The sequence below is a fragment of the Bemisia tabaci genome, chromosome 1 (genome assembly GCF_918797505.1).
Source record: "Bemisia tabaci chromosome 1, PGI_BMITA_v3".
In the NCBI taxonomy this organism is placed as follows: Eukaryota; Metazoa; Arthropoda; class Insecta; order Hemiptera; family Aleyrodidae; genus Bemisia; species Bemisia tabaci.
Window position 1 is genome coordinate 65,873,868 of NC_092793.1, and position 20,113 is coordinate 65,893,980.

At 40.0% G+C, this 20,113-nt stretch overlaps 1 protein-coding gene across 1 annotated transcript in view; it reads left to right on the plus strand.

Annotated features, from left to right (window-relative positions):
* The first annotated feature begins 11,237 nt into the window (after window positions 1–11,237).
* LOC109034587 (uncharacterized) overlaps window positions 11,238–20,113 on the plus strand; it is a 450,911-nt gene continuing 442,035 nt past the window's right edge. The window contains exons 1-2 of the mRNA XM_072305658.1: window positions 11,238–11,571; window positions 13,449–13,481. The gene's annotated coding sequence lies outside the window, so the exon portion shown is untranslated. The remainder of the gene's footprint in view (window positions 11,572–13,448; window positions 13,482–20,113) is intronic.

Consider the following 20,113-nt stretch of genomic DNA (forward strand, 5'->3'; position numbering starts at 1 on the left):
TTCGAACATAGCCGGATCGCGCTCTTGCGTCCGTCACTTTGAAAACCGGAGTACGCATTTTTTTTCAAATCGATTCCTTGAAGAATCCACGAATTGCAGTCTGAAGAACTCGAGGCCTTTACCCTCAGCCGTTTTTTCGAACATGTGCTTAAGGAACTCCCGGTGACGTACACAACTCAACCGAAACCCAGCCCAGTGGAGTTAAATCAAGGCCAATGCCCCCCGTTTTTTGGATACGAACTTCAGCTCACTGACTTTTGTCAGAAAATGTTAACGACGCCACAATTTAAGTTCAGAGAAAATGCCCCGCGCACCCACCAAAATCGGTGTAGTCCTTGGGCGTATTATTCGTCATTCAAGTGAAGCTGGCGGAGCCGGCGTTTACCGCCGTAGACAACATACCATCATGGATCAAATGAGCGTTCTATACTTGCTACAACGCCACCAACCCGGTGAGCATGTTAAGTGCTCCGTACGTATTGAAACTCAATTAATTCGTAAATAGAATCGACGATAGGAGTGGAGAGCTCTTGCAGCCCTTTCTTGCCAGAAGCAGCTTTATTCAGATATGCCAGTTATTCCGAAACAGAACTGTGGCTTTTCTCAAATAGCTGCCCACGATGGATCGAGGAAAACATCCTTGTAGTACACAGAAGATGGGAAAAAGAAACAAGGATGCCCACGGATACCGAAGATTTTTAAGTTTATGGATGCGGATGAAACGGTGTAGAACTCGGGATGTCAAATCGTAGGAGTCTTTTTTGCATTAACAATGTAAAAAGCTTCCGCATCGTTTATTTGCACTAAGTAATTTGCTAATGCCGTGTCTGCGTGATAGAGTGTTGGATTACTTATGAGTCTATGAACGATGCGCAAGTTTTACTTTCGGTTTATTACCATATTGTATGTAATATCAGCGTATTTAGGTAGTACGAATTAGGTAAAACAACAACAAAATAAAAAAAAAAAAACAAAAAAAAACAAATAAAACAAAAAAAAACAAATAAAACAAAAAAAAACAAATAAAACAAAAAAAAACAAATAAAACAAAAAAAACAAAAAAAACAAATAAAACAAAAAAAAACAAAAAAAAACAAAAAAAACAAAAAAAAAAAAAACAAATAAAAAAAAAAATAAAAAAAAAAAAAAAAAAAAAAAAAAAAAAAAAAACAAATAAAACAAAAAAAACAAATAAAACAAAAAAACAAATAAAACAAAAAAAACAAATAAAAAAAAAAAAAAAAAAAAAAAAAGTGATCACGAAGAAAAAAAAATGAAAATAACGAAAAAAAACAAAGTATGAAAAAAAATTGAAAAATCAAAAATTTATAAAAAAAAAAACCTAATTCAAGTGAAATATGAAAAGAAATATAATACAAATGACGAAATAGAAAGTCATGTGTAAAGAATAATGATTATTACCTAGATATTTATAAGTAGAGAAGAAAATTCGATGTTTATCTATCTGTCCGTAACAAAGTCTGCAGCTCGGAGCGGAAAGACCGTGTGTATATTTACGTCGTTTAGATTTAGTTGTACCAATATTCACCGTTGGTTACTATTCAATGCAATGTTAACCCAGCGAAAACAACCGAAAATTACCTTATGCCTTTGAATTACCGCTGCGATTAACCATTTAATGCTGCTTCATTGAATTCTATGAAATACGAGACATTCGAAGCTAAATATTTTGAGATAGCTTGAAGTCTGCAAGAAAAAAACATTTGGGCACCATTGCATTTAATCAACCGTAAACTTTAACAGCTGAAATTGTCATAAGTATTACTCCCGGTCGTTCGGCTCTAATCTGCAGTTCTTTCATAGTATCTGTAAAGCATTAGAGAACTCGAGTCGATGCCAAATAATTATACACTTCTAGACTGCGAAAGAAGATCGTCTGACGTCAGTTTAGCATTGAAAGTAAATGCCAGAACCAAGATGGCGGATTTTCTGTCGCAGACTAGAAGTGCGTAAACTTATTTTGCGTGGACTTAACTGTAAGGTAATTTACTTGTTGTCTACTGGTTTTTTGTAAAATCAATTTGTCTTGTACATATCAACGCGACAGCGAAACTCCTGAACCACAAAAATCTTTTGCGACGTCCGAAAATCTTCGCCCTTATATTATTATAATTTTTTGAAGGAGAACACCAACACAGGACTCTGACAATTTTACAGAATTTGCTCCGCACTGCGAGGAGAAATCACGAAAGTTTTAAAAAATTGTGAGTAGTTCTCCACATAAAAAATTAAGTATGACAGGGAAGTCTACCATGTCGCATACCGAGTTTTGTGGTTTGGTTTGTAGTTTCACCTCCGACATGAACTAATGATTACTGTTGAGAATTTCATTATCACCAAGTTGCTCATACACGCCGGATCTTACCCCTCTTTCTCATACTTTTATACATGTCTGTATTTTGAAGATAAGGTTTTTCTACCATCAGGAAAATTTCAGCCTCGCCAAACATTTATTTTTAGGGAGAATCTGAATGTGTCAGTGATGCTCCCACTTGCGCTTTCTCCTTGAATAATAACAGGTTTAAAACCTATGCAAACTGTCGTGTTTTATACTATCACCGGTAAAAAAAAACCTCTTGGTTCAAGAGTGCAGTTTCTTGTCGCCGGATTTAAGAGTCTGGACTCTTGTTTCAATGCAAAATCCGCTTGTATCAATGCAAAATCCGCTTGAAACAAGAGTTGAAGACTCTTAAATCCGGCGACAAGAAACTGCACTCTTAAGTCAATACACCGCGGCTTTGGTCCAAGAGGTATTTTTTTACCAGTGTATTATACAGAGTGTTTCAAAACCAAGTATCCACCGTGGATATTTTTTCAACGAATTCGAATATTCAAACACTTAAATCCAATCGTTTTGTGGTCGACCTCTTTTCCGTATTTGTCCACTTTTAAGCCTTCCAAGGGCGTTCTGGCGTTTTTCAATATTCGAATTTTTTCACAGGATATTCTAGATGGATATGCTATTTTGAAACACCCTGTATTCTAGCTCTGGAACTGCTCTCACTGTCTGGGCGAAATCGCCGCACTGTGTGCGGGCAGAGACGAAACAGGCAGTGAGAGTGAATAGGTATATAATCTGCCGCTTTTTAAAATATGTAATACAAGGTGTTTCAAAAAAAAAGTATCCACCTTGAATATCTTTCAAACGGATTCGAATATCGAAAAACTCCGAAACACTTATTCAAACTCTTTGAGAGGGACCTTTTTCCCGAAAATTTCCACTTTTAAGCCCCTTGAGGGCGTTTTGGCGTTTTTCAATATTTTGAATTTGTTCAAAGGATACTCTAGGTGGATACCTTCTTTTGTAACACCCTGTATTTAAGTTCAAATGTTGCTCTCTCTGTCTGGCCGAAATCGCTGCACTGTGTGCGGGCAGAGACGAAACAGGCAGTGAGAGTAATTAGGTGAGGCATTAATATCATTAGAACATGTAGCATCAAAACAAATCGGATTAAAACAAGGGCTTTTCTGAATTTGGTTTGCACCCTCTCTAAGGATTGCAGACTTTTGAAACAGTAGCCTGTGTCACAATATCAAAATACTCCATCAAAAGTCAAGGTCAAGTGCTGTGATTGGTCCAAGTCATCGAATGAGCCAATCACAACACATGACCTTGATATTTTGATGGCTGGCTTTGATAGTGTGACACTGGCTGATCAATATCCGCGCAAAGCAAGTAAAGGGAAGTTTAACGAAATGAAATGAAGCCTGAGTATTCATTACATAATGCGCAAGAATTGAATCGGCATGTGCGAAAACAATTTTTGTTCATTTTCTCCAACTTTGTGTAAACTAAAACAAAACTGTACAAGGCTTATAATCTTTGGATTAAATAATGTCCAAAAGCTAACCTCCTCAACCCTACCCCAAGTAGTGCTTGAAATCGAAGAGCTTAAGATGTGATAAAATGGACATCGGCATTGTTCAATAGCCGATTTAATTTACAACTGTTCCATCGAGCATCTTAGAATTATTCGCAGCCTACTAATAATATTAGGACATCTATGAAATTTTTTATCATTTCCATTTACATCCACTATTTCGATCAAAAACTGTGTGTTTTTCATTGTTCAGGAATTTATTATGGTTCATTTTAAGCGTCAACTTCTTGTGTTGCGTTCGGATCCTGAGAGACATCGAAGTTCTGTAGTCATATAACATCCATTTGCATTTATCCTATCAACATAAGATTTAGCGAACAGAGACACATGAACGGTTCTTAATTTCCTCAATGCCAAACTACGTCAGATATGTTGATTTTGAATTGCTGAAACGTAGAACGTGCGTTCTAGAAGTGGCCCGCTATCGCCCTGAGCTTTGTGTCAAACGCGCACAAACATGAAAGCACTTTTTCCCAATCCAGTCCTTTCAAAAATTCTAGTCTCTCGAAACTTTTCCTTGAAAAACTTTAGTCGTCGAGCAGTCCTATCTCTAAACAGCCTCATGAGGGTATAGGTGTTTCTTGATTTTAGAATCAAGCTATTTTTTGTGGAATACACGAATGGCCGTATTGTGGAATGACCCGCACCATTCAGTTTTCAAGTTTGCAATCATTACAACGGTATTTTTAGAATTGTCTTCAATTTTGGCGCGTTTGTTTTCGTTTTCTGATCATGAAAAGGTTTCATGATCTTTCTCTCTTGATTCTTTTCTCTCTCAGTTTGTTTTTGTTAGTAGCTCATCTGGTCGTGCGTGTCGTCTGATAAGCAAATTTTAACATGGATCTAAACTTTTTTGCGCTCATGTCTCCTCTCTGTTTTCGTGTTCTCATAACATTGTTTTATATTTCTGGAGCAATGGTCCAGTTACCTAAGTCATGAGAAAATCAGTTTTTTCCCTGCAGTTTTGTAGATGAGTCGTTTATATGCTGATTTCCCTTGTTGTATTTTTATTTTACTCTCAGTGGAGTAGCCAAACGTTTTTCATGGGAAGGGGGTTACGATTATATACTTTTCATAGGAGGGGGGTGAAGTAGGGTCCAAAACTTCTGGTGCCTCTCTGGCTATGCCACTGTTTATGTCACGAGTGGTTTCGAAAGTTTAAGTAGCTGATCTCACTCAATTTTTCGGTTTCCTTAATTTTTAGCTCTCTTCACAGACCATATGCATCCTCATCTCTTATATCAATTACATAGTCCCACAGAATTGAACTCCCTCAAATATGGGACTACTGATTCGTGAACTAGATAAATTTATCAGCTCAAGATTTTTTTTTTTTTTTTTTTTTTTTTTTTTTTTTTTATTAAGTATACCAATTTAGTTCTTGCTAACAGTCATTGTGTTTAGAAAGTGTTTGTTTTCTCCGTTTTTCTTAATAAATGAAAAAAATTTTAAAAAATAAAATAAAATTAAAAATTTAATGGATTTATGCATTTAAGGCAGCTGAAAGAACGATGCTCGCGCTTACTATGTACCTTCTCGTCAGGAAAAAACAGTCCAAACAGCAACAAGAACATGTTTTGGACTGACTCCTCTTGTTTTTCCCTTGTACTTTTAGTACTATGAATTAAAGCTAACTAGAGAGTAAGTAAGTAAGTAAGTAAGTAACATAGAAAACAGTAAAAATCGAAGTGCACTTTGGTATATGAGCAACAGCTTAAAGACCCCGGCTTTCCCCAATTTATAATTTGTCTTCCCAAAAATTTGATCTGCCTAAAACAACGCGCTCAATAGTTTTCCTCCCCAAAGAAGCGCGCTCTAAAGACTTCTTTCCAGCATATGAAACAGCGTGCCTAGTAAACTTCCTACCAGTACATGAAACAGCGCGCCCGATAGTTCCTTCCCTAGAAGCAGCGCGCTTGAAAGACATCCAACACATAAACTATATGCTTCGTAGTTTTCCCCCCGAATTGATCGAAATTGGTAAACAAGAGAAAGAAAACCCTCCCCAATTTTTTTCAGTCCTTTTCAGTTCTCACGTGAGCGGACACGCGATCGAGAATATTTTATAGCCCCGCTGAAGAGAAAGAAATATCCGAAGGGGTGTGTCCACACGGAAAAAATTAAATTGCTGATTTAACAATTCAATTGCCAAAAAAAGTGACTGCAATGTTTCAACGTAGATTTTACAACAAAAAAATGCTACTTTAACCACTCTTGTAAGCTGATTTAACTAAGGGGGTGGTTAAAGTAGCATTTGTTTGTTTTAAAATCTACATTGAAATATTGCAGTCACTTGAATTGAATGTTAAATCAGCAATTTAATTTTTTCCGTGCATTAAAGGGGGCAAGAGGTACGAGCCGATTTCACACGTCGCAAATGGGAGCTGATACGATGAGATCGGACCTCATCTGTATGAGGTTAATGCTCATCGTCTCGGCTCCCATTTGCGACGTGTGGAATCTGCTTAAGGTGATTCGACGGACGCCATATTTTGTGTCAGAACGGCATGCGATATATCGCATCAATTGGTTCCATTTTTTCAGCTACTCGTCAGTTTTCTCCAATTTTGAGATCGCAATTCTCTTGTCAGGAGACTACAGCACTCACTTACCAATTTCTTTGTTAAAATTGGTAAGTGAGTGCTACAGTCTCCTGACAACAGAATTGCGATCTCAAAATTGGAGAAAAATGACGAGTAGCTGAAAAAATGGAACCAATTGATGCGATATATCGCATGCCGTTCTGACACAAAATATGGCGTCCATCGAATCACCGTAAGAGCTCGTTTCACCCTCACAGTGTGGGCTTTGATGCCTCTATCCGTATAACAGGGTACGTGCCCCATGGGTTGATGTGCGCGGACCCTGTTGGATGGAGGCATCGAAGCCCACGCTGTGAGGGTGGCACGGGCTTCAGGAGGCCCCGGAAGTTCCGCTTCGGCAACGACTTGCATTCACAGCCGTGGCGCTCGGCGACGGCAGAACCGCCGTCAGTTCAGGTAAAAGTGCCCCCACGACGGTCCGTCCGACGATCGGGTGGACGACCCGCCGAACGGTCTATGGGAGACCGTTTCGGCGTTCGGTCGTCGCCCGACCGCCGGACTTCGGATCCGTGTGGGGAGCACTAGTAGGGGGGATCCGCAGACTCCACCCCGACCAGAGGCCATGTCCGTGGATGGCGATTGGTGACCTTATGATCTGTGGTCAGTGACCTTGAATTACCTCGCGGTTGCCATGGTAAAAGGAGTGATCGTGAGTGCTCTGAAGTATGTGTACATTCAGGATGACCGTGTCGTCATCAAACGTGGGTGCGTGCCCATGTTTGATGATCATGCGATTTCCCTGACCGTACGCAATTGGAGCGATCATTATCGCTGGAGGGGGTGGGTGGGGGGTTTAGGAGGGATAGGGTTGAGATTGGGGGGGTAGGTTAGGAGGGATAGGGTAGGGATTGGGGTTAGGTTAGGAGGGATAGGGGAGTGGGCTAGAAGGGATAGGGTTGGGAGGGGGGGCTAGGAGGGATAGGGTTGGGATTGGGGGCCGGGTTAGGAGGGATAGGGTTGGGATCGGGGGCGGGTTAGGAGGGATAGGGTTGGGATTGGGGGCCGGGTTAGGAGGGATAGGGTTGGGATCGGGGGCGGGTTAGGAGGGATAGGGTTGGGTTTAGGGGCGGGTTAGGAGAGATAGGTTGGGGATCGGTGAGCGGGTTAGGAGGGATAAGGTTGGGATCGGGGGCGGGTTAGGAAGGATAAGGTTAGGAGGGGGGGGGATTAGGAGACGGACTGGAGGAGGTGAAGCATTCACTCACTCTTGATCATGAAAAAGTGACTTAATAGTAGAACTCATCAGATTTTTCATGAAAAATCCGATGAACTCTACGATTAAGTAACAATCCTCAAGGTGGTTCGTCAAGCTCAAGTGACGTGGTCGAACTGGTATGCGATATATAGCATCCATTGGGTGAAAAATATCGGCAGATTTAGAATTTTTAGCCAAGAAAAGGACGATAGCTCCTGCGCATAAGCCTAAAGAATCATTCAAAACCCAAAAATCGGCAAAATTTAGAGAAATGCAAGCAGAAAAGTGTTAGGAAAGAAAACCTTGCGTTCGATACAGAAATCGTTAGCTGTATCGAACGCAAGGTTTTTTTCTAAGCACATTCTGCTTTCTTTTCTCTGAATTTTGCCGATTTTTGGGTTTAGAATGATTCTTCTGGCTTATGCACAGGGGCTATCGTCCTTTTCTTGGCTAAAAATTTGAAATCTGCCGATATTTTTCACCCAATGGATGCTATATCGCATACCAGTTCGATCACGTCACTTGAGCTTGGCGAATTACCTTAATCTGTAATATATTTTTGTCCACTCTCGTTGCTAGTTTATTCAAGAAAGTAGCCTATTTTCATTTTACTTTTTAAATCCTCCTGTTCTTTTCTTTTCTTTTCTTTCCTTCTATTCCGTGTCTAACCCGTCCAACTCGTGAGTAACTAAAATCTTAAAATCCTCTGCTGTTCTGTATCCTTCCGCCCTTTCTGTTATTACCGAATCAAAGTAAATTATTACTAACCTATACTAAAAAGCCGTGTCTTTGGTCTCCTCCTTTCTTCTACTTTCTTTTTACCCACCCATGCGGAGAGTCTTACGCTTATATTTCATGTAATAATTTTGAACTGTGCAGTCTATCTATGATCATCATAGAATTTTAGCTTCAGCCTTGGTAATACACTAGCCACACAACTTGCTGCACTCGGCGAATGACCTCTGACGCGAGCTTCGCTGGATAGGTCAGAGTTTAAATCGTCACAATTCATTCTGCTCATCGAACTCGCCTTTTTCACGGAATCTCTCATCAACAGTGATTGAAATACTTACAAGGATTTCGCAAGGCCGCAAAGACAACCATCGCCAACATCCTGCTTTTCAGACGATGACAGAGAAGAAGGAGAGTGTGTGGGGTTCTCAGCTCCCTCTTTTGCATTGGAAAAGTGAAATATCCATGTTATTCACAATATTCTTCACGTATAAGGAGTAGGCAAATACAGCAAATGAAGATGTAGAAGGAGGGAGAAAAAACATCAGTAGCTGCAGGAAGAGAAACAGCAGCAAAAGAATTAGCTTACCAAAAACAGCATGTAGAAGAAAAATTAGAAGAAATAAGCAGAGGAGGAGGAAGAAGGAAAACAGCAGCTGCAGCAGCAGAAAAAAGACAGGACTAGAGGAAGCAGCAGCAAGAAGAACGTCATACTCTCTTATGTCCTTTATTTTTACTTACGATTAATTTTATTTTATAGGTTATCTTATGTTTTTTAAAGCTTTAAGTAGTCAAATTTTGATAAGTTCTGAATTTGACTTATAACTTAATAGCGTGACATCTTTTCATAAATCTTAATCTTTAATCGCTTAATATTTTAGCGTGAAACTTTAGTTCCAGCACGAAATTATGATGAAAACGCACTAAAATTCCGTCCAATTATCTTGATTTCAAGTTGATGCACGGCAGTTCGCCGTAAATCGCGGTCGTGCGCAAATGCTGCTGCATATTAGCTTAAAATCAAGATAATCGGACGGAATCTTTAAAATTAAGTTACATTCAACATTGATGAATCAATAATTTCTCCCAAATTTAGCTAAAAGCACCAATTGATACAAATAGCAATGACTTGAAACAAGGTGGAGAAATGGTACAGTTCGGGCCACTTCTTATTGTTTTCTTTTCCCATTTTAATGACATGAAAATAGTGTGCTGTTCAATATTTCAGTTATTCGGCACTTTTTTCCAACATATTCATGTTGGAGTTTTCTTCTTGTTTTAGTTGCAATGGAATGGTTTTAATAGGAGAGGGAAGATAATTAGTGCTATTATAATAAATATATTTCAACCAGGGCTGCCGACTCTTGAGTAATTTGAGCATCAGCGAGTAATACTTGAGCAACTCTCCATCAGTGTCACGAAGTGTGTTGAAGCGCTCGATGGAAGGGTGCATTATCTTAATAAGCGAATTCGTTTTTCTATGCGATTTGTACGAGTAATCAGTGAGTAGAATTAAGAATAATGAGCAAAGAGAGAGTAAAATCCAGAACTGTGAGTGAAATGTGAGTTGAGATGAGAAACAATGAATAAAGAGTGAGTAAAACCGAGAACGGTGAGTGAAATGCGAGTTGAGATGAGAAACAGTGAATAAAGAGTGAGTAAAACCGAGAACGGTGAGGAGAAGAGAGTAAAATCGAGAATTGTGTGTATATAGAAGTGAGTAAAATCGAGAATTGTGTGTAGAAGTGAGTAAAATCGAAAATGATGAGTTGCAAGTGGGGACAATTTGGAACAGGTAGTACTGAGTGAGAGAAAAGTTCGTGAAACGTGAATAAGTGCATCGGCAGCCCTGCCTGATTTATGTACCTTTCCTCACTTGTAGTTATAAAAATCACTACTGTGAAACAGTGTGAAACTGTTGAGAACGATGATAAAAACCTAGAGGAGTAAAGTAAAAAAAAAGGAGCTAATTGCTGATATTTTTATGTATGTGTCAGTAAGCTTAAAGATAGTTTGTAGTGAGCTTTTTATGTTTGTTAGTGCACCTCCTTAGACTACACACCCATGGGAATGATAAAATTGAACATTTAGATGTTAACCGAGAGAATTTTAAATGGCTTACCGAGTTCAGCTCTCCGTAATTTACTTCATTTATTACATATCAATCAATTCATTTACTCATCTATTTTTCAGGAATGGAAAGAAAGCCCGTAGCTCTATCTCACCATATGAGTTATTCTTGTTTTTTATGATTATTCTAGCCTAGGAAAATAGAGCCGTATGAAAGTATTCCTCAAGTAACGGCACCTTGCCACGTGTTCGCTGATAAACCCGGTCTTTTTTCAGCTAATTTTAGCGTGCACTCTGTAATAATTTACGAAATATCTGGCACATTCTTAGTCAGGCATGGCTCGGAAGAGTATGGAATTCAAACCAAAAACCTCCAAATCGCAGGTCGCCGTTCGTGTTATTGGAGATTTTCTTTTTGTAGTCCCGATCTTTACATCATAAGAGATCGCCATAGAGGTAAAACCACACACTAATTTTCTTTAGCGAAACGATAGCACTGATACGATTAATTCCTCACAACGACTCAACGCTAATGTTTATCAGGTTATGTCCTTATTATCTCTACAGAAACAGGTAACCAAATTAATTGAAACACAATCAATAATTGAAAAATATCGGACCTGCCGTACAACCTGACATCTAAATAATTGAATTGTGCACTATGTGTAGCATGCTCGGCATGCTCTTCAAACATGCATCATGATAATTTTCTTTTCCTTTGGGTTCGTTCTGTGATCAGCCGGAGAAAAGATCTCTCTGTTGTATCTCTGATTTTAAGATACTTTTCTCTAATTATCATTGTAATCATCATTTTACCTTCATGTTTTTTCCTCTCTCGTCTTTATTTCACGATATAACATGTAAACACCTTATTTGGGCAGAATTTAAATGAGTTAACCACTTATGCCGGGCTATGATTCATATCCTGGCGAATATGTAATTTTTTTCAAATGTTCAATTAATCAAAGCATCCTTTTTGCGGGTAATTTTCCAGTGCATAGCGCGGAGTTAGTGTTAACGTTTTGAGTGCTTTCAGCTTGGCGTCGGGCAATTGGATAACTCTCTTCTGGTACGTACCTGATAGTATTTCCATTATTCTATCTCTATTTAATGTATTAATGCACTCTTCGTCCATAACTGACAGTTGCCGGGCATTTTTTCGTATCATCCCTACACCCTGCTTAGCGAGATGGACTGGTATAAGAAGCGGCCGTCCATAAATTACGTAACTCACTTTTTCGGCATTTTTGACACCCCCCCCCCCCCCCCCGGTGTAACGCTTTGTGACGTAGGTTCCTATCTTTGAACACGTGAAAACAAAATGGCGTAATGCTCTCCTCGACCCCCCCCCCTCTCCCCGAAGAGCGTTACGTAATTTATGGAAGGCCCCTAAGAATCACCTGAACAGGGATGCGTAACCATTGTTACGATGGTTGTCCAGAAAATAAATTTTAAGATTTGACATCCATCGAACGATTGTAAAAGTCTTATCACGCAATTCGTCAAATGTCAAGGCGAAGAATAATTTATTGGAAGACTTCACAAGCTCTGCGTGTTTTTGATGCAAATTTCTTAGTCGTTCGGTTCTTGTAAAGAAAAAAGTTAATAAAGAGATCAATGCTGTTCGAATTTGACAATGCGAAACTTTTCACATCTTTGGGAACATTCAATTTTCAAAAATCTGGAAAAAGCTCAGAATACTATTCTGAGGATGGAATTATTGACTATCTGTGCAGCAGGTCGATTATTGAAATTTTGTGTTTGTCGTGCGAACATAAATGACAGGCAACCTACTTGGGATAGGTCGGCTGTGTCTTATCGCTGTTTTTTTCATGTCTTTTCGGGTAGAATAGGTCACCTAAACCTTGTGTTTTTAGTAACGATTCTGAAAGCACCAAGTGAGTAGATTACGTGGTTTTATTGAGTAATTTTGAAGTCAAAATTCCGCGCAAGTCCGCTTTTAAGAAATGTAGTTAAGTTACTTGATTTTCAAACGTGCCGGAATAACGGGAAATTAATAGAAGTGATGTACTACGACAATCGAATCGCTATCTCCCCTATCCTCCCCTTAAAGTGTGGAATTGTTGTTTGTTAACTGCAGATAACATCAATGGATTTCGATTCTTTGATTTTAAAGATATAGTTTCAACTTTCCCATTATTACTTTCATTTACGAGGGGTTGAAAGACATTTGACGGAAGTCGGAGAAACATCGAGCACCGGATGACATCACTCGGTTCGGTGTAAAACCGGGTCGTTTTAAATTTATGAAAAAGTTGTGCTTTTGGAATCCCGGATTCCGAGTTACTTTTTTGCGTAACTAATGCGCTCATCGTGTTCTACGCGTCATTCACAAAGTCAAAATGTCTTCATAGAGTGACCCATTGACGACTTGCTGTCAGGAGCTCGCAAGGTGCATTTAGCTTGTCACTATTGCTACCCGACGTAGGCACGACAGAGCAGCGATAAGACATAGAGACAACCAATCACACTTCGTCATTTCACCAATATCATCCATGTCCGCCTGAAAAACATCAAACAATATTTGGATTGCGTTTTGCTTAAAGGAACCAGGAGCATTGCAATGTTGCTAAGATTTTGCAAATTCACCTATTGTGGTATAACGATTTATATGCCAAAAAAATATGAAATTTACATGGTAATTTTTGTCCTAAATTTACAGTTTTTAGCGAGATAAATAGAAACTGTTTAGAGATAATCAGGTGTTCCTTAAAAGACAAAAGGAGCTGCACAATCTTAGTAATAAATGCTCTTGGTTCCTTTTTGCAAAATGCTATCCATTCGGCTTGCAAGCTCTCCTATGTCCTCCCTTAGCGCCTTACTCCCCCCTCCCCCCCCCCCCCCCCACACACCCACACGATCTCCAGTTTTTGATCACTCTCTAAACTTATTCTAATAATTTTGTTTTAATTTTCCTTTTTCCAGAATATCGCTGTGCATCCTGCTAGCTGCTCATCGGTATGTAAATCATCATATTTAATTTTTCCAAAATTAAAGATATTAGAGAGTAAATATATACCTGGAATCGGCTCGTCGGATCAGTTTTTTTCCCGTAATTGGGGATTAGTAGTAATTCGAACTCCAGAAGAGGTGTGTGGTATCATGCGAAATTGAAGGAGGATTGTAGCTTTTTGCCTACCCCAAGTCGCTGACGTTAATGAATTTTATCCTCTGATCGATACGAAAGTCACGTAACTTCTAATTATTCTTAAAATATCTCTGAAAAAATCGCGCATTTCTTGCGATACCGAGATGAAAAGCGCTTAGTTTGCCGCGATATTTTTGTGATTATCGCGCCACTTCTCATTCTTTTTTACAAGATACCCGGAAAAGCCGCGTATATGTTCTGATATTGCGGTTACCATCGCCAAATTTTGGATCATTCAATGAAATTTCTCGGGACAACCGCGCACTACACGGGGATGTAAATGCGTAACTCCCTTTGATTTAAGGAATCCGCTGGAAATATCGCGCATTTCTCGCATTATTGACATAAAACTCGCGCTTTTACACGCGGAAACCAAGCAAGCATCTGCAACTATTCGATCGCCGAAGTTGGTGTGTGGTATCACGCCAAAGTGAAGGCAAATCTTAGTTTTAAGCCTTCAAAGTTTCTAAAGTGGATTTTATGCTCTCGTCGATGTAAAATGCGCGTATTTTCAGTGATGTTGAGGTGAAAATTGTGTGTTCTTTTACATTCTCAATCATTTGCTGGAAAGCTTGAGAACATACCGCGATATCAGAGTCACCGCCGTTAAAAAATTTAATTCTCCCGTCGATATAAAAATTGCGCATTTTCCGCGACACTTCAGGAACAAGTGTGCGTTATTTTGCGTATTTTATCATCGCTGGAAAATTGAGGTGATTCGCGTAATTTATAATGATTTTACAACACCGGCGGAAAAGACTGGTATTTGCCGTAATATTGATTGCGGTCAATATCGCGTACTTTCTAATTATTCCAAGAAAATATTCGGAAAATCATGCTTTTTCCGCGAAACCGAGGTGAAAAGCGCGCAACCCCCATTACTGTGAGAAATCCGCTGAAAATATCGCACACTTCTCGCGATATTGAGATGAAACCGTCGTAATTTCTCTCACTAGGCGCTCGCGGAAACTAAGCGAGCAACTATTCGAACGCTGGAGTGTGTATGTGGTATCACTCAAAATTGAAGGAGAATCATAGCTTCTCGCCTATCTCTAGTTGCTGACATTTTACGCTCCCATCAATGTACAAATGGCGTATTTTCCACAATATTGAGTAGGAAATTGTGTGTTCCTTGTCAACCGCTGGTGAATTTGCGCACGTGCAGACACAAAGGCGAATAACACCTAATTCTTGGTGACTTCATGTGGCGTGATATTGATGTGCGTTTGTAATTATGGTTAAGGCGCCTTTGGCCCCTTGGGCTTGTTTTTTCTCTTTGAAGTACACAACCCGGGTCATTTTATCTTGTCAGCACCCCCCCCCCCCCCCCCCCATGGGCTACTGAGCACCACGGTCCTGCAACAAGGCCTTGAACTGTTGACGCCGCACGGCGTGGACCAAAATTTGATAGGGACGTTCAAAGGATCTTCTCGGTTAAATTCCGGATTTAGAATACCCAAAGGAAATGGATTAATAAATCCAATTATTATACCGAAAAGTCAAATTTCATTCCCCATCGTCCAACGTCCACTATGAGATCTGACATGGAACTGATATTCCCAAACTTCTGCTGTGGGTGCTCCGAGACTTCAAACGATTCTAGTTTCAACGTGATTTTGAAAGGGTGAAAGTTTTTTCGCTTTGAAACCTTGGGTGAACTGACGCAACCAGGCTCCAAACTTGAATATCATTGTACTAACTTAACGTTTGTTGCCAGGCTTTGTCATCGTTTTCAATCACATTTGCACCGCGTTTAGCAGAAAGGAACCGACCCTCATCAGCTATTGCCAAATTTCACTGGGAAATTTAATTTTTTACAAGAGAACGTTTGTTGTTCGGATTTCTTTGAAAATTTCAAGAAATTTGCTATGTACCATGCAGAAAGTTCATCGAAATTAACTCCAAAATGTAACTCCATAAAACGTTTTCATGTTAAAAATTAAATTGCTCGATTAAATTTGGCAATAGCTGATGCGGCTTAGTTTCTTTAACCGTAACCTACGTGAAGGAACGACGCTAATGTTCTTGATATCAAGTAAGCACAACAGTCCCCTAGGGCGGATTTTTTTTCCTAACGGTATTATTACGCACTCGATATGGACTCGAATATATTTTCATTTTTTATCTCTCCTCAGCGAATTCTTTTTCAACGTTTCGGTTTCTCACTTTTTGGTGTCACAAGCAACGAGAGTAGTTTTGAGTGAATGAACCAGTGAATAAGATCAGAGATTCAAATGAGCCACTGGATGCGAAAAGGGCACTTCTTGATTGCAGTGTTCCAGGATCTCTGTTGCTAATTAATCTCTTGGAGAAGCATTTAATGGGTGATTTTTCCGGAATTCTCTTCATAGGAAATTGTAAATTATGAGGAATATTTAGTGAAATTCTCAGTGAAATGGATGCATTCGCTTTCCTTACAAGGAATGAAAGTTTAGAAGAGACTCTGAAACACTACAACCGAGAAATGCCCTTTTCGCATCCAGTGCGTCAAATGTTGCAACATCATCAATCTTCAACCTACGAAATGCTGGCTCATGCCAGTGAGTTGAGACTCATTTTCTGTACTTCAATAAATTTCGATATTCTTGTTTGCAATTCAAACTCCTATCCTAGCTTCTTCAAAAAATAAATTTTCTTTAGTAAATCAGGTATCTGATTAGTTCACGAGTTCATGAGGACTGTGGATAAGAGGAAGAACTTTTCTGTTCTACGATTAAGCGTTAGTTATTTGCTCAATGATAATTCTTTTTACGAGAGGTGCAGAGAGTTTATCGCTCACACATTTTTTGAAATTGCCCTCACATATTTCGAGGCTTCACTCTAAAGTAATCTTGAGTAAGCAAGGTAGAGGTTGTCGACAAAGGGTGTGAAACGACTGTGATCTTAGAGGTAATGGTCGAGATATGATAAACGTACTGGGCGACAACGCCGCTCGGTCTGCCGAACTTGTTGCCAAGCCCATCAATCATTGCTTCCGTTGTCTCGTTTTGTTCCGCTAAGCTCCCCAACAAAATCGCTCGCGTCTTATGTTTCAATCCCGGTCGCATTACCCTCATTTTTATCAATGTTCGCCCTGAATAAGGAAAGGAATACAATCAAAATAAATCCCCTCCGCATCAGTTACCTCTCCTGGGGCAGTTTGTTAAAGTTAAGCAAATGCTCTATTCAATTCGCCCGACATCGTCATGCAAAATATTGTACAGGAGGTGCAAATTGAGACAAAATGAGCAATAACAGGTGTGTCCACCGTGTGCAAATCAATTATTTTTATTTATTTTTTTTGTCAAATATCGACTAATTTAATTTCGATGAACCGGATGACCCCGCTAAAAAAGCAAAATTCTTCTCATCCGTGCGAAACGAGAGAGTCACTGTGTTACCCGCAGACCGGGAGACCCCCTCGAGTTTTTAGAGAGCGGCATGTTCGCATCATCCGTCTGTCGTACCTTCCCCCACCCCTCTGTTGCACCTGTCTCAGTCAAACGCAGAACAGCCAACCCTCAAATATGTTTGTTACACGGACTTTGAAAGAGAGTAAGGGGTTGTTGGATGATTTGGAAATTTCAAATGAATTGTGGTAGTACCCGAAAAAGTTAGGTTGCTAGCCCAAATGTTGCAGTACCACCCCAAACAGAGTTGCGGCACTACCAAAATTAATTGGAAATGGGCATATCATCCAACAATCGGGGTAGCACCACAATTTTAGGGGACAACCCCTAACACTTTTTCCCCGTATATCATTGAAAAATACAATGATACACGTATGTCGAAGACAGCACATACTGCTGTCCACCTCGTTGAAAACTTGATTCTCTCACTCGCGAAGCTCTTGGATAGCGCGGTAATCTCGTCTGTAATACTGCCGTGATGAGGAAAAACGCCGTGAGAACATTCGAGAGTTGCCACATTTCCTTCAATAAAATGTTTATTTTCGAGGCAAGTTGTGGATTTCTTCCCTTGAAAATCTCAGGAGCTTTAGGTGAAATTTCGTAAAAAACTATCTGAAAAATCGAAAGGAAAATATTCATAAAGGAAGGGTATCGGTTCCGTTTTTGGGCCCACCCTTGCTAAGTTCCCTCAACTTCACGATGCTTTGCTAATTGAAAGTTTATATTTTACGGAATTCATCAAGATTTGTCATTTACGCTTTCTTAACATGTCTCATACTGGTTCAAACATGGGTCTGAAGGCCGATTTGGACAAAAAATGCAGTTTTTTGACATTTGTCCGCTCTGCAAAACTTACATTTCTCAACAAAATCGGCCTCCAGAACTGTATTTAGGACAGTATTAGAACTAAGACGAGACCGAAAATGACCAAACCATGATGCATTAAAGTAAAATATAAACCTTCAATGAGCGAGAAATCGTCAATTTGAGAAAATTTAGGATGGGCCCAAAAACAACCCTTATCGATACCCCTCCTTTACCAGGAAATTCCTGTTTTATCGAAGGGAATTTGGCAACGCCTGAAGGTCCATACGGCGTTTTTCCTTATCACGGCAGAATAGACGTCTACACCGGTTTGAAGGCGGTAGCCCCGGCGATACCTGGTAGTCACGACGCCCCGTTTAATTAACGTGCACTCGAACCCGGAGGCGAGGGCACCGACGATGTGTCGGGAATTGCCGAAAACTTTCTAGCGCAAAAGATCTATTGCATTAAAGTCTAGCACGGTGGCGGCCGGCCGGGCCGTGGCGGGGCCAGGGCGGGGGAGGGGGAGGGCGCGGAGGGAGGGAGGGAGGGAGCGTTTCCGAGCGGGGAACGGGGAGGAAACTGGGGTAGCGTCGGTCCACGCGCCAAAGCTCCGTCAGTTTCGTGCCGACGCCGAGGGCGCCCTGCGTTTGTCGCGTCCGCCGCACCGCGATCCCTCGCAAACGCCCGATTTTAATTCTAACCTCATGCTTCGTGATTTTCCGTCGGGATATCTTTGTGCTCCGTGCCGCGCTCCAAGTCGCCTCGCTTTTCCGCTCGAAATTCGTGCTTTCGTCCGTTGTTTACGCGGGGTGACAAGTCCTTGAAAAGCCACCAAGGACTCTTTAAAGTGGGTTAATTTTAAACCTCTCTCATCGTGTGACGAAGCCGAAGTCGAATCCTTTCTATGACATCACTCTACTCGTGTTGATTCGTCTGTTGAGCGGTGCCGATTCGGGGCTAGTTAGTGATGGGCTCTTGTCCCAACATGCGATGAACAATCGCTACTTCTACTCACAAGTTGGAAATTTTCCGAGTAAACCTTGAATTTTCTTGTTCTCTTGAACACTCGAAATGGCTTCGATCATTCTCAGGCTCTCCATCGGCAGAGCTCGTAATTTCCACTTGTTTTGTCTTGTTTTGAAACACGTTTCCGTGCCCATAATTCTTAAAGGTGAAGAGACAGTCGGGAAATTTTTGGGGAAACCTGGAAAATTTAGAGATAAGGAAGATACCTAATTCCGCTATCAATATTTTAGTCTCTTTTCCTACTGAAATTCGTCCATAACTCGGTAACATACTAGAGTTCTCCAATGGCAAAGTTCAAACTTGGCCGTTGTGTTGTCTCGAGAAACGCATGATCATGTCTGAAATCCCCGTAAAGTAAAAGAAGTGGAGACATTTTTGCAAAACCTTACAAATCTTATCCTCAAATTCAATGAAGCTTGTCACCCTGTCGTATACAAGCCGGTTGAGTGATCTTTCAACTTAATGGATTTCCTTTCTTCTTCACTGTCATTTTTTTGATCGTTGGTGACCGAAAAAAAAAAAAATATTTTTCACGGATGTTTTCTCCCCCGTTAATTAGCTTTCTTAACTTCTGAGTCCTTATCTTTAGATTTTTTCATAGTGATTTTCTAACTACTCCTGAAAAAGTGTTCCAAATATCAGGAGACAACTAAACGATGCCTCCTTTGTATTTCTTCGTGATTAACGAGCCATAAGTTTTTCCTCAAATGGTATAATTTTTTCATCTTAATATTAAATATCTATTCTGCTGCCAGGTGCTCAGACATGTCTTGAATACTTGCTTTTAATAATGGAGGAAAAGTTAACCTCAGTTGTCGATTCATTTACAAGTGTTCGTGTGAAGTGATGTTCCTGTTTATTTATTTTAACATCTACAGCATTTCACGTTCATTGAATTATTGCCACCCGTTTTTTAAGGTAAGACATGGTTATTTTACATATGTGATGTATGAAGACGATATGTGATAGTATAGACGGCATTTTACATCGACGAGAGCATAAAATGTATGAACTTTAGAAACTTTTAAGACGTGAAACTAAGATTTTCCTTCAATTTGGCGTGATACCACATACCTACTCCGGTGATCGAATAGTTGCTCGCTTGGTTCGCGTGGTCACATTGTCACATATCAAGCTTCACTTGTAACAGAAAATATTCGAAATCGATAGGTTAATATACTTCTCATGAGACCTTTATCCTTTCCGTCTACCGCATTTTG